Below are 6,738 nucleotides of genomic sequence, written 5' to 3'. Positions count from 1 at the left end.
GAGGGAAAGAGAAAGTGAGCTTTTAAAAAGTCGAAATCATCCTCTTAAGGTCTTTACTTCTTTATCATCAAAATCTAACATGTGGGTTGGAATGTGATAGTTGTAACAACAAATATCTTTATTTCATAACCAATGCAGCTCGATTTAATTGATATGAGAATTCTTATATTGTAAATTAACAGAATTTATTACGAGAGTTTGAAACATATTATTACTGATCAAGTGATCATTTACATTGGACCACTAGTATCTGTCAGTTAAAAAGATAAATACAAATTTTAGAATGGTCATATGATCATCTGACCATTTCATGAAAGTTTGTAGGTCTGAAGAGTAGATTTACTGACCACATAACGACAAAAAATAAACATGACTACTTATGTCAAACCGACAAAAAGAGGATGACTTTTCCATCCCCTTTTTTAACTTATTGGTAAATTAACAGAATTTATTACGAGAGTTTGAAACATATTATTACTGATCAAGTGATCATTTACATTGGACCACTAGTATCTGTCAGTTAAAAAGATAAATACAAATTTTAGAATGGTCATATGATCATCTGACCATTTCATGAAAGTTTGTAGGTCTGAAGAGTAAAAAAAAACAGTAAAGAAACCTTCTTTTCTTCTTATTTGTTCTCCTTGTACCACTTTTTCTAGCCTCTTAGTTTTTTAAGTTAAAAATTAAAAGATAAGTTATTATATTCCGCTAAGAACCCCACCCTAAAAACTCTCCGCTAATCATGGTCTCATAGTATCAAACGGTTGTTTATGTAATGATTAATGAAGATGCCAATACATAAAGATAAAGACACTCTTACACTTTACAAAGTCAACGGATCTAAATATAAAGAAAAAGCTAAACTAAACACAACGACGCTTGTGGAAGAAAGAATTTCGCAAATGTTGAATCTAGAATGAGTGGGAACATAGTGAAATTGCACTCTTCTATTTTTAATGTTTGTGAGATTTACGTTATAGCTTGTACCCACTACTCTAATGTTTAGATAATCTAAAATGATTTTTAATGTATGATTACACCTATGAGTTTTATGACATATGAGTCAACAGTGATTCGTCGTATAGAATTCAGTTGCATCATACTGTTTTCTAAAGATACATGTTTCGGTGTTTACACACATTAAAAGAACACATTAGTTATGCATTGTTTTTAAAAATTATCAAACTTCAATATTTTTAACCAATAAATTTTCAATAAATTTAATTAATTTTATTGAAATTTATAATTTTTATATAGGAAACATAAAAAAGTATCTTTGTGAAACAAATTTTTTTTTAAAAAAATTGTATTTTAATGAAACAGAGGAAGTATAATTCTTAACTTGTAATTTTTAAAATCAACATTAATTGATAGATACAACGAGGACTGCTTTGCTTGCAACCCAAATGCAACCATAAGACTAATATGGCAAATATCATGATGCAACATATACGGGTGTGTAAATGTTTAAAAGTTCTATTTGAGAAATATTCGCAAGCATGTGGCACAATTTCAGTTGGATAATGATCAAGTTAACCAAGAGGAAGGACATGTGAAAAGAAATAGAAACAAACAGAGACCAAGGAAAAAAAAAAATTAGAAGGAGAACGAGAAGTTGAAAGTGTTTTGTATGTTCACTGTGGGTATAGAGTCATATGTTCAAAGTGTCCGTAACTTCGTATATTCTCTCGGTTTCATAAAGATGTACTCCCTCCGTTCGGTTTTACATGACGTTTTGAAACTATTTTTTTGTTCCAATATATGTGACGTTTTCTATAAATCTATGTAAAATATAGCAGTAATGACTTTATTTACCCTTTACATTATTGATTCTAGTTAACAAATTCAATTCATCACGTAGAGAAATGAGGATAGTAAATGAAATATACAAGATGTCTTGTTTTATGTGAAAGCGTCATATATATAAAAACAGAGGGACTATATATATTTTCTTAAAAAAATCACAAAAATATATTTTCTATGTTTTCTATGAAAAAATTGTAAATTTCAAGAAAATTAGTTGATTTTATTGAATTGCTATTGGATAAAAATTATTGAAAATTAACTTTAAAAAAAATCTATTATAGTAATTTAATGTATTTTTTTAATATGTTAAAATCTATTTTTATGAAACGGAAAAATATAGATTAATGGCATTAGTAATGGTTCGATTATTACCTTGATCCCAGTCATGCTTTTATTTATTTTGCAATCGAGCATGCATTTATATCAACAATAATCTCTAGTCTTACCAATATGGTAGGTTATAACCCCCGCCCTTATGACATAAAGATGTTTATTTTTTTTTCTGTTCAACCATAAAGATATTAATCATTTCTTCAATAAACGACTACATGTTGTCACATTGTTCAAAGCATAAGGGGTATATTTACTTGAACGCTTCTCTCTCTAATTTTAAAGTTAATGGTTACAAGTTATTAAAGAGAAAAGGACCCATCTATGGCTAGTTTCAATGAAACTCAGCCCGAGAGTTGATTAAAAGGCGTTGGCTACCGGATAAGACTTTTAACGGTCCAACATCTTATGCAATAATTTCCATTTTGACAACAAACTTAACTCATGCTGAGTCAGTTGCACTTATTGTGGTTTAGTGGTCGTGTGGGTTGTGTTCCTTTTTAAAAAGTGTAGGAGAGTAGAAAGATGTTTTGCTTCTAAACGGCCCATCTACCAATCTTCCGTCCATTCTTTGATTCTTAATTTGGGCTACGTAAAATTTATAATAGTTTGAGCTGCTACAAACATTCTTGGCAAATCGGACACTAACGGCTGAAAGAACGTGCACACACCCCTTGGAGTGAGCGTTCTGAAACTAGCGCCTCAAGAACCACCCCTTATTCATGTGTGCACTATAGAGACTCGTCTTCTTGGCAATAGAGTGAATATGCTGAAATATTAAAGGGTGAGTTTTGACTTTAAAGGGACAGGTAATCGCTTATGTTTCAATGATGAGACATGGATGCACGCAGGTAATATCTTATGTCTTGTATTCCTTTATTTTTTTCTAATACCATGACCGGTCATAAAATTTAGGATAGTAGGCGATTTAGTAAAAAAATTGATAATTATAAAATTTACCAGAGAACATTGCACACTTTTCTTCATAAATAATTATAAAATTTGAGTTGATGTTTTCATCGTCAGGTCTTCATGTACTGCACCTGATGAACTCACCCCAAGAGAAAAGAAACGTTTGTACAGCTGAACAAAGGTATGGTCCTCAAGGACCTCAATTATTATCTGTCTGTTACATTAGAGACTTAGTTTGCACAGAGTTCAAAAGGAGGAGACTGGCATCATCAAACGAAAAGTTAAATCTGCTCTGGATACTCTAGCAAATGCAGCCATCACCACGACAGTTGAACAAAGGGATACAGAGGTTGCAGCATCGACCAAGCACCCAAGACACAGGGCAGGGTGTTCGTGCATTGTCTGCAGCCAGCCGCCTAGTGGGAAAGGCAAACACAAGCCGTCATGCACTTGTACTGTGTGCGAGGCAGTGAAGAGGCGGTTCAAGACGCTCATGCTGCGGAAGCGGAATAGGGAAGAGGCAGGGCAGGCAAGCCAGCAGGCACTGTCAAGGTGAAGAGACGAGACATAAAGGGAGAGCGTTCAAGCGGTTGAACCAGTAGCCGGGGGGGACACATTGACTTAAACTCAGACCCTGGGGCTTCCCGAGTGAGCATGATCAGTCTTCCGCAAGCTGTAACTTTTCCTCTGAAGACATATCTGAAACAAAAAGCTGTTCCAAACACAGAAGCGGAACAGAAAAGCAGTGATGTGGTAAGCACAGAGCACGGTTCTTCCTCAGCCGCACAAGAACATGACAGAGACACAAGCGGAGTTTTTTTTTTTTGTGCTAACTGACACAAGCGGAGTTCCTGAGCCCATGAACTAACTTAACCCCTTTGGAGTTCTTCATGAGTACTTATTCTTCAGAGGTATATTTATTTTATGTATACAACCTTGTTCAGTTACATACCATATTGGTGGAGCTATTCAGCCAATTGTTGATTTATTGTTTCATTTTTTGTTTCATTTTTTGGATTGTTTGGTTTTCTTGAGTGGGATGATGCTTGAGAAACGGACGAGATGTGAATCTTGATGAAGTTTTTAACATAAACATAGTCCTGGACGGTTGTAACATATTTATATACTGGTCAAAAATTGAAAACAACCAATGATTCGATTCAAGACATAGTCGCTAAAGTTCCATGTTTGTCATTTTACCACAAAATTGAATCAAGTTTATGATTCTGAGTCCAATGGTTTGTTCTGGTTTAATTTCTGTACTTTTTCGGTTTCTTAACCGGTTTAACAAACCGAAATCAGATACCATAAAAATATTTGATATGAGGACTTAGGAGAAATTACTACATTTTAATATTATTAGTTGGGCCGACCTAAGTTGAGTCGGCTCGGTTGACTGACTCCGAAACTACCCGCTCAACTTCACGCCATTCTTATCAGCAAACGACACGTGCCATTTTTCCATTGATTAAAATGTAGTCGAACACATGGATTTTGCCTTCTCTTTTTTTCCTTACGATGGAAGGAAAACCTACCTTAACAAAATTAACTTATAGATAGATTGCCCACATGCCTCCAAAATTAACAATTCCGCTTAAATCTTATTTTCCTTAACAAAAGATTATGAACACAAATATAGATTACATAGTGTTGACAAAAAAAAAAAGATTACATAGCATAAAAGAAGTAGTGTAGTAGTAATCCAAAGTTTAATACTATAAAAAATATAATAATGGCATGGTCAAAGAAGGTGGACGTGTAGGGTGTGACAATAACGTAAATAATACGCCTGAGATTTATTATCCGAGATCCGGATTCGATCCGAGATCCGCTCTGGATCCGCTCCGAAAATAGGATATCCGGGGTGCCCAGATCCAAATCCGGATAGTAAAATCTTGGATCCGTGCAAACCGAATCCGGATCCGGATATCTTAATTTTTAGGTCCGGATATCCGGATCCGGATCCGTATTTTTAAAATACATTAAATTTTTATATTTTATTAATATTTATATTTGATATATTAATATTTATACATGAATTAATCTTATAATATTATATTTTAGTTTTTACAATATTATAAACATATATAAATATATTTATAAATATTTAATTTATGTATTATATCAAAAAAAAATTATATTTTTTGTTAAAAAAAATATTTTTATTTATTTTGACGGATCCGGATCCGGATCCAGATATCCGCGGATAATAGAATATCGAGACGGATATCCGAAACCCGGATATCCGAAAAATACGAATCCAGATCCGGATATTAAATCCACGGATCCGACGGATCCGGAACCGGATCCGGATATCCTAAATTTCCCGGATATCCGGATCCGTCCCGGGGCTAGTAAATAAGTTGGAATACGAAGGGCGAGTTGTCAGAGATAACTCGAGGGAATAATGGAGGGGAGAGAAAAAAGAGGAGATAGAGATAGGTGGGGGCCTGGAGTAGGACCCACGAACGCGCAAGAGTAACAGCTTAGGTTTTGGTAAAGCTGAGGTCTTCTCGTCGTGGGTCACTCTCAACCCTAGACAGAAGCAACTTCATACTCACGCGCCCCATTTCACGTTATAATTTAATTATTTTGGTCGACCACTTCTTTCAAATGTGCTTTCTTATTAGAGATAATTTGCTTAAAACCAAAGAAAACTTACGATATTAGCTATGTACCAAGTACCAAGAACAGTAAAATTTGTAATTTTGTTGGCATAATAGGTGATATGCAATGATGAAATTAGCCTCAAAAGTTTCGGATAGAACTTGTGTCCTATAGGGAAGTACAATTAATAGGTTTGCGGGAAATATTTTATTAGATTTGCCGATATTTGGCAAAGATTTAGTATAAATTTGGTTATATTAAACAAGAATACTTGTTTTCTCTCTTATTATCGTTGTTTTTTTCTTCATCTTTTTCTTCTGTTTTTTTTTACATTTGCCTGATGAATCTAAACAAAATTAAAAAAAATCGTGAATTTTGAACAATTTCATGAGTTCATAAGTTTCTCTGCTTATTTCTTTAGGAGTTCATGAGTTGCGAACAACCAAAGAAGATCATGAATTTCCTTGCTTTTTTTTTCCATTTTCTTCCTCTACATAAACACTCGAGCGCATCCAACCATTCATCATCATTATCACAGTCCCGGACAAGATTATGAGTTCTCTCTCTATCGTACAAAAAATTCTTCGGGTCATTTTTTCAACAATCAAGACGGTACCGTCTCAGAATTAGCTGGCTGTCTGGTCGTGTATATGGTTGTTATTCGTTTAGCCAGCTAATCAAAATATGGATCTGGTCTACTTCACCATCCTCTGATAAAAACTCAGTGACACGATCTGAACTAACACAAACAAAGATCATAGTTAGTTGTTTTATATTCTTTTCAGTGACACATAATGAATTGATCTTGCAAAACAGGTTTGGAGATGAGCTTGAGAAGTTCTAAATAATTTGTATTGAAACTGCTAAATTCTTTGAGTACTATATATTGATGATAGTTACAATAAGTTAAAAACTTATAATATGATGTATCAAAGAGCTATGCTATGATAATATGATAATTAGACGAGTACAATATATAATGGATGTATATTTTAAATCTTAGCTTGTGTATAGAGGAGTTTAGCCGGTTATAAATGATTCAAATATATTATTCTTGAAATGATGGTTATTTACATTTTA

Source organism: Brassica oleracea, chromosome C1 (genome assembly GCF_000695525.1).
Source record: "Brassica oleracea var. oleracea cultivar TO1000 chromosome C1, BOL, whole genome shotgun sequence".
In the NCBI taxonomy this organism is placed as follows: Eukaryota; Viridiplantae; Streptophyta; class Magnoliopsida; order Brassicales; family Brassicaceae; genus Brassica; species Brassica oleracea.
The sequence above is the reverse complement of the archived record's forward strand: the minus strand, read 5'-3'. Positions refer to the sequence as shown.